Genomic DNA, 8,878 nt, shown 5'->3' on the forward strand with positions numbered 1-8,878 from the left:
TATATATATATATATATATCTTTCTTACCAGATGCTGTAGTGCACATTAGTAATCCCAGCACTTGGGAGGCTGAGGCAGGAGGATTACTATGAGTTTGAAGTCAGCCTGAACTATACAGTGAGATCCCATCTCAAAAACCAGAGGAGAAAAAAAAAGTATCTTTCTTGGAGGGCTTTTGGGAGCCTGTAGTACGTTAATCTCTCCTGTTTCTCCTTAGAAGGCAGTATAGGCTGATGTCGAACTCCACTGTTTACATGTAATTGGAAAATTTACAGGACAATTTCATGGAATCAGAGTTCACGCTACACTATAAGAAGCTCTGTCTAAACCATAATTTCTTAATTTACCATGAAAAACCACCTAATCAAAAGTCTTTCAAATCTAAGACAAAAACCTCAACAAGTAAGAAATGATGAATCCAATTAGAAGACAAAGAATGTTTTATTTGCCATAATTTAATAAATGTAAACATTTAGCTGAAGATTTCTTAAATAATTACATATTGTAAAATCTTCAGTCCTAGATGATTTAAAGGATTGAGCTGAGTCTCTTTTGAACCATTATTCTCAAAGCTCTGGGGGTTTTGTTAATATAACAAGAATCTTGGACAGCAGACAGTTGGAACGTGAGTCTTCCTTTCTCAGTATTTCAAAGGCCTGGCCCTTTTCCCCAAGCTAGTTCATTAGAGGATTTCTGCAGTGAGCAGGCCATGGCGGAGGAGCCCTTGCGCAACTGGACCAGAGCCACGTGGACAGCGGGGTCTCGGGAGCTCCCTGGTGCGTGTGAAACGCAGATCACCAGTATCTCGGCCACGCTGCATGACGGCGAGTAGCTGGCGAGCTCTGCTAGAGCCCGAAAGATGCACAGCTGCCATTTAGAGCGCAAGGGAGGGGCCTGCCCATTGGCTCAGTTGCGAAAGTGCCTGCTTAAGCAAAGGCAGGCAGGCTCAGGATACTGTGGTTCCATCCCCAGATCCTCACACCTTACCGGACCTGCCTTTAAGGCATCCTGAGTCCAAAAAAAACTGGCAAGGCTCACGTAGGATTCGGGGGCCTGCACAGCACATACATGTATGTGGTACTGGGGATAGAACCAGAGACCTTGCACTTGCCAGGCAGGCAATTGGGCCACTGAGCCATCTCCCCAGCCCCCAAACTTTCATTTAATACATTTGCATTTTAGAGTCAAAAACACAATGTAACTGGCTCCTTTCACTTAACTAGAGTGGAGAGCTCCTCAGCTTCGGCACTACTGGTATTTTGAGCTGGGTTACTCTTGGTTGTGGGGATTCTTATTTGTTCTAGGGTGTTCAGCCATATCCCTACCCACTTGATACCAGTACCACCTTCCCTTAATTGGAATGTCCAATAATGTCTCCAAGCTTTGTCAAATGTTCCTTAGGGGGCAAAATTTCCCCTCAGCTGAGAACCAGTGCCATAGAGTGACAACTGCAGTAAGAGGCTGGGCTTCCTGAGTTCCAGGCAAATGCTTTCTGCTTTAGGACAGGACTACTGAGTCAGTGTTTCCACCATCCCACAGGATATGTGGACTAGGGGAAATATAACCTTGTAGGCGTCACTAAGAATACTATGATAAATGTTGATTTTTAAAAATTTTTTTACAATAAAGGACACATTGCCATTAATACCCCTCAAAATACTTCACCTCACTTCAGATGTACTTATTCCACTGTCTTGCTGTTTCTGCAGCAGCTCTGGAAGTCCTCTTTCGTGAGTGTCTTCAGCTGTGCTGTCATCGCTGCCTCAACGTCCTGAATTGATTCAAAATGTTCACCTTTCACTGTCATTTTGACTTTGGGACAGAGACAGAGGCTCTGTGCCAGATCAGTGAATGGTGTAGATGAGGGCGCTGCAGTGTTCTCACGAGCCTGCCTTTCCCCTAGGTATAAACAGAGCACCGCTTACCACATTTTCTGACCACATCTTACAAGGACACAACAGAAGAGTTCCACAGCTGCTCCAGAGCGCAGCAAGAACAATTGATAAGTGTGTTTGAAACAATGGAGAATATTTGAGAGGAAGTGATGTCAATGTGTCTTTTACTGTAATAATTTTTTTTTACATTTTTAAAAATTTTTTATTTATTTATTTTTCCATAATTTTATTGAGAGACAAATAGCAATGAGACAGTTTCAAATCAAATTGGTAGGACAGTTTCAATAATTAACACATTGCCTACTCTCTTCCTAGTGGTTATTTGCTATACAAGATGCAGACATGATATCCTATTTACAAACACTATTACAACAAATCCCTCTATTCATTAAGAGAATGTAACCATATATCTATCCTAACCACTTTGAATACACAGATACAAAATGGACATTCATCTGTATCCCCTTTTTTGTTTAGTTCCATCATTTGAATATTATAGGTGTGTTAACTCAGCAAAATATTCTAAGAGTCCAGTAGCCCATAATAGTATTGGGTCTTCTGCTTGACTGGTAGTGTCAGAAATTGTTGACCTGAGTCCCCTACAGCTCACCATAACAGCATGGCTTTACTTCTTATGCTTCGTTTTTATACTTTTCTGCTGGATGGTTAAGACCAAAGTAAAGCAGGACCTATAATTTAAACCTTCACTGTATATTTTTATCACACCTCGTAAGACCTCAGGAATTTGAAAAAACCAATGGTGACACTTGCCTTCACATTGTTTAAAACAATTCATTTTAAGATTGTCATTAACTTTTCAAGTAATGTTTATTGAGTGCTTACTACATGCCAAGTGATACTCTAAATACTACACAAGCATTACTGCCTTTGATCTGTATGACAGGGCCATGCAACTGATCAGGCAGTTGAAGATTGGAGAGGCGGCAAACGAAGAGGGCACCTAAAAGCTACAGTGACCGAGGTACTTCTCTTTGCCACCTCTTTGACTTCTGCCTCCTGCCTTTCTCTCTGCAGCCTGCAAGCGCCACCCTCAGGGCACAATTGGGTGGCAAACTGGGAAGTCGGTGCCTGTGCAAGCCCCATGTGGCTGGGCACCGCTGCGACAGGTGCTCTGCTGGGAGCTATGGTTCGGGCATCATGGCTGTCACCGTATATAGCCAAAACCGCGAAGGGAAATGGGCTTGTTCACAACCTTGATGTTTGGAATGCAGACAAAGGGGTGTGGAGATTTCAAGAAGGAACTTGGGATTTGACCACACTGTTCAAAGCTAGTCTATCTCCATAAACAAAAGGTGTCGCAAGATTTTCCACCACATTTTATTCCTCCATTGACCAATGGCATAGCACAGAGATCTCCATTAGGAGTCCCAAGTAATGAGAAGAACGTGGCATGCTTCCAGCAGTTTGCATCCACATTAAATGGGCTGTGATCCAGGCAACACCGTGAGGGCAGTTGGTCAGGCACACCCAGCTTTACGGTCTGGCCTGTCAGCCCAGTGACAAGAGGCAGGAACAACAATGAGCCTGGGAAATCAAGCAAAAGATGACACTGTCGCTCCAGATAAGACCTCCCCAACTGAGGATGCTACCCATTCTGATGCTGGGCTTCAAGCAGCCTTCTAGCTCATTTTCTAACCACCATCTAATGACGCTTAGACAGAGCTTCAGCCACGTCAGTGGTTCAGCCTGCTGGCTGCCATGTTTGGGATATGTTGTTCCTGTACCCTGTGCAAACCATTAGTGAGAAAGCTGATCCCATCAGAAACCTACATTAGGATTCATTAAACCTACTGTAGGGTAATTCTCCTTTCCAGCAGGGGAATATATCTTTTGGGCCATGATTCAGAGAGGTCGCCCCCTTCCTGGTTACTGCTTGGGCATAGCTGCGTCCCCCATAGTGAACCATCCTGCTCTGTGTTCTTTATTAAGTTATGAAATGCTTGAGACACACAGAGGGATCTACACAGAGGAGCAAATGTTTCTTCCATTCCATGTGGTCTTTGCTAACACCACAGAGCCCATGGACCTAGCATTCAAATTCAACAATCTCAGCTGCAAAATCTGTACTTTTTGCTGTTTGCTTGTTTGTTTGTTCATTTCTAAAATACTGGGGAATGAAGCCAGGACTTTACAACCCTTTTTTTTTTTTTTTTTTTAATTTGAGACAAGGTCTTGGTAAGTAAAGACTGGTCTCAGCCAGGCTGGGCTCAAACTTTCAGCCCTTGTCCTTCATCCTCCCAGAGTGCTGGGATTACAGGCAGTAGTTTGAGATTACAGGAATGCCCTCAGTTCCACAGATCTTACAATTCTACAAATTTCAGTCATACTTTGACACCTAAGCTATATGCAAGTTTAAATCATTGAAATCATGTTGTTTGCTCAGTTCCTCTGTACAAACAACAAATGTTTTAAGGGTCAGTTGTTCACAAGCTGTCACTTATTAAAGGAATCAGTAAATTACTATTTACCTAGTACCCATTATATGCCAGCATTTGTTCTAAGGACACTATAAGGTCTCTGTATTCACCTCTGCAGGGACAAGAATGCAAAATGAGAACTGCTAATTTTCCACTGCCATGCCACTTGGCCCACCCCAACAGAGTTCTCTGCTTTACCCAGCATGTGACTGCCATCCCAGAGGCTCCAAGAGCACAGCTGTGACAGACAACTGGTCAGTGCCCCTGCTGTGGAGAGGAGGCTGGCCACCATTGTGAGCAGTGTTGTTGCCCTTGCCCTTGTCACGGGGTTGCTGAACTGTGCAATCCAGGGATAGGGTCATGCTTCAAATGTGGGGACTTTACAGCTGGAAGAAACCGTGAAAGGTATAGAATTCACATGCCCTCCAATTTTTAGATAATTCACATTTTATTCAGATTTCACAGTGGGCGATCACTGACTAATGATTCAACAGCCTGTGCAGAACAGCTAGCATGAGTGGGGGCAGTAATTGTAACATCATCCCTTAAAATACTCCTGTGAGCCAAAATTGTCTGATTAACAAGCTTCAATAACACATTCAATAACACATTCTTTAAAAAGAATGAGTGAGTCAATAACAAATTCGCCTGGCCTGTTACCTTTATGTTTCTCAAATGTGACATGTAAATCATCAAGTTTAATGACTATACCTTAAGGTTTCACTATGAAACAAAAATTGATTTACAGAGAAAATAAGCATCTTCTAAAACACCGAGCTTTGAAAGTTGTGTTGTCCTAAAACATAGCAAACTCCATGATGGTTAATACATGAGATTTCTCCCAGGAACATTTAGGTAAAAGGAATTGCCTTGACAGGAGCATCGATGGTTACTATGAAACCCTGCTCGAGGACAACGCTGTCATCCTTGCCTGCATCCAGGCGTTCCCTCAAACAATCATGTTTTGCCCGTTCACGTTATCAGAAGCCTTGGAGTTCAGCTGTACTCTGCAGCTGCCTTCAAGGTTGCATGTATGTGTGCATTTTTGGTGTGTATGACTTGGTCACGTGTTCATGATGCGTCTGCCTGGCCCAAACGAGCGGTACAGAACATATTAAGGAAAGAAAGCACAATATACTGGTGTGGTGCTTTACTGAAGGAAGATTTGAATGATCCCAAAACCAGTGACACTCACTCAGTTTCACTGAGCTGTAACTGCTTTTAAAGAATGTTTTAGAAAACTAGTTAACCAGATGAGATTACATGAAATTAATTTATTTAAAATATAATCATCAAGGACCAGCCAGATAGCTCAGTGGATTAAAGCACCTGCTTAGGCAGACACAGGGGCCAGGGGGTTCAATCCTGGCCTGCCATGCTGGTCCCGCCCCTGGGGCGCACTGAGACAGCCAATGAGACTGAGCGTGGTGGCTCTTGCCTATAATCCTAGCGCTCGGGAGGCTGAAAGCAGGAGGATCACTACGAGTCTGATCTGTGTAATGAGACTCTGTAGACCCTGTACTAAATACATTAAAAAATAATATAATAATCATGGGGCCAGAGAGATAGCTCAGAGGCATAAGACCTACCTGGCAAGCCCAAGGACTAGAGTTCAATTCCCAGCTCCACGTGCCATTCAGTCTCAGCTCCAGATCCCCAAGTGAGCCATTTTAGTCTCTGATGCAGGTGCCCACCATGTGGCCCCCGAACTGGGTGTGGTGGCACATACCTGTAATCCTAGCACTCAGGAGGTTCAACCAGAAGGATCTGTGCAAGTTCAAGGCCAGCCTGGGGGCTACAAAAGTGAGCACAAGGCCAGCCTGAACTCTGTAGTGAAACCCTGTCCCCCCCCCAAAAAAAAGAAGAAAAGAAAAAAAAATCACATGCTAAATAAGATGCATAGATATACATCTGACTGACTAGCATATAAGTTATATATAACATGTTATAAAAGCAATTAAAAAGTACAAATTTAATAAGTCAAAAGCTTTTCTTATATTGTTCCAAGCAATCAATTTGACTGATATGTCACAGAGATAGCTAATTCTTTCAATGCTTTAAAGTACTACTTTGGATATTATGCAGATACTGCATAAGTCTTAGCTCAAATTTTGCAAATCCATCAAAAATTTATTCCAAAGAGTTTGAGCGTAAGTAGGAATATATAATGTAAGTAGGAAGAAAACTCATGAAGTCTACTTGATTCCATCACACTTAGAAAGCACAGCAATATTATTTTCTTCAATGAGCTTTGCCAATAACATGACTGATTTTCTTATTTACTACATCTGATTAGCTTGTTCTTCCCTCTCCAAGCATGGTTTGGCTTGACTGAAGTTTTTAAGGATGGAGACTTTCTTTCAGCGTATGATATTTCCGGGTGGTTGAATCAAAACATAGAGAGAGGACCCCCAGTTTGGGCAGCTACCCAAGCGCAGTTACCCCCTTGGATGGCACAGTCAAGCATGCTGCAGAGTTGGGTGGGCCACGCGGCGCTGTGTGGATCCACCCCATGGGCTCACTTGGGAAGCTGTGTGTGCCCATCTTCACTTGGGACACCGCCCTTAGGCTGTTGCTCTCTAGCATATTCCCATCATAGTCATGGTTCACCCCTAGGACCGTGTGAATGTTCTGGGATTGAGAAGAGCCTGGTGCATGGGACGCAGGAGAGTACCAGGGACAGAGGAATACTGTGCTCAAGGCTCCTGACTTTTGGTTTTTTGTTTTTTGTTTTGTTTTAGGTGGAAATGGGGGTTGAACTCAGGCCTTTGCACTTGCCAAGCAAGCACTTACTCTACTGAGCTATCTCCCCAGACCCAGCTCTTGACTTTTGGAAGAAAGACAAAAATCCATTCTTTGCAAAGGCATTTTAGCTCTGAATGCCATTTTTTGTCCTCTGATTAGTAAAAGTTAATGTTTTGTTTGATTTACAATATTTTTCCTCATTCTCCCCCAAATACAGCGTGTCTTACCATTGTCCCTTGTGGAGCTCAGGGGTTCTGTTTCCATCAGTGTCTTCTCTTCCCCACTACTTGCTCCTCATCCCCCATCCCCTTGCAGGGATTCAGTGTGGAGAACTCTCCCCTGAAGCAGTTACTTCTGGTAACCCATAAGTTTCTGGAGCATTTTGCCAGCCATGTGTCTGCAACCACGATAGAGAGGGCACTGACCAAGTCCTGCAGCCAGGGGGACAGGGGACCGACTGCCTTAGATGCTCACTCCATAACTACACCCCACAGTGCCAGCCCTGCAAACCGTCACTTTGGATCTGCCCTTGATTAGACTTTCCAAAGTCGGAAAAGCTCCCAGGAGGAGACTGAGCACAGCTAACAAGGGTGGGGTTGCACTCCCAGGCTCGCCTCATTCCAGCAGGTCCCTGCAGCCAAGGCTGTATCATGGATGGTAGAGCCACAGCACTGAACTTGTCAGCAGTGACAGGGCAACGCAACCATGCTCCCAGGGGGAGTCACAGTGTTCTCTCTGCTGTCATTCATTTCCCTTTTAGAACGATTGCCTTTAACACCAACTCCTCTGATGAACGTAATCATGTATGACAAACATACCCAATACAAAAAGAAGAGTGTGGAAAGGGTAGTAAGTAGCCATATATCCCTTATTTGGTTTTAAATGAAAGACTTCAGAGACTCACTAGGACCCTCTGTACTTTTCAGAGCTGTCAATGTAGGGTCTGAAGACCAGAAGGACATCTTGTAGGAATCATTAGAGTGAAGTTTCTTAATTAGCGTCTTCTAATTTGGGGCAACTCTGTAAAAGGAGTTGTAGAGCCCAGGCCCAACATGTGAGTGAGACCACCCGGGGCCCACAGATCCTGAATAGACTCACAGCCCAGGCCTGGCGTGTGAGTGAGACGACCCGGGGCCTGCTGGATCCTCATTTGACCCAGAGTGCAGGCCCGGTGCGGAACCCTTCAGCAGAACTCCCTGCAAAGAGGCTAGAGGCAAGACCCACTCAGCTGATTCAGGAGCAGAACATCTTGCCAGAGTGACACAAAGGGTTCAACTCTAACGCCTTCAGCAGAAAGAAGTGGAGCACAGCAGCCAGATCCAAACAACACCCACTGGAGGAATCTGAACTTCGTAGATCCGGACCTGGTGCTAAGGTAATAACTCTATCTAAGCTCTACACCAAAGTTCAGAAGACAATGGTATAAAAAATGACAAAGAGAAGGAACAAAATGCAGTCTCAGGCCCCAAGTCCACCCAGTACAAATGCAGAACACACTAGCACTGAGGAAACTGGAAATCACACACCAGATATCTCGGAAATAATAGCGTTGGCAGTAAAGAATCAACTGCAGAAAGGCATAGAAGAAATCAGATCACAAATAATTTTGGAACTAAAAAATGTAGTGATAATTATAATCAAAGAAGTACTAAGTGCTTCTAAAGAATACACTGATAAAAAAATAGAGGAGAATATAAAAATGATGGAGCCCCTGAATAAACAATTTAGGAAAGAAATAGAATGTATGAAACAGGTTCAAAGTGATTTACAGGAAATTAAACATGAAACCGTTTGCATGA

At 43.7% G+C, this 8,878-nt stretch overlaps 1 pseudogene; it reads left to right on the forward strand.

Moving 5' to 3' along the window:
- The window catches only part of LOC105742716, a 94,857-nt pseudogene that overhangs the window by 48,043 nt on the left and 37,936 nt on the right, over window positions 1-8,878 (forward strand).

Source organism: Octodon degus, unplaced genomic scaffold, assembly GCF_000260255.1.
Source record: "Octodon degus isolate 3935 unplaced genomic scaffold, OctDeg1.0 scaffold00068, whole genome shotgun sequence".
Classification (NCBI taxonomy): Eukaryota; Metazoa; Chordata; class Mammalia; order Rodentia; family Octodontidae; genus Octodon; species Octodon degus.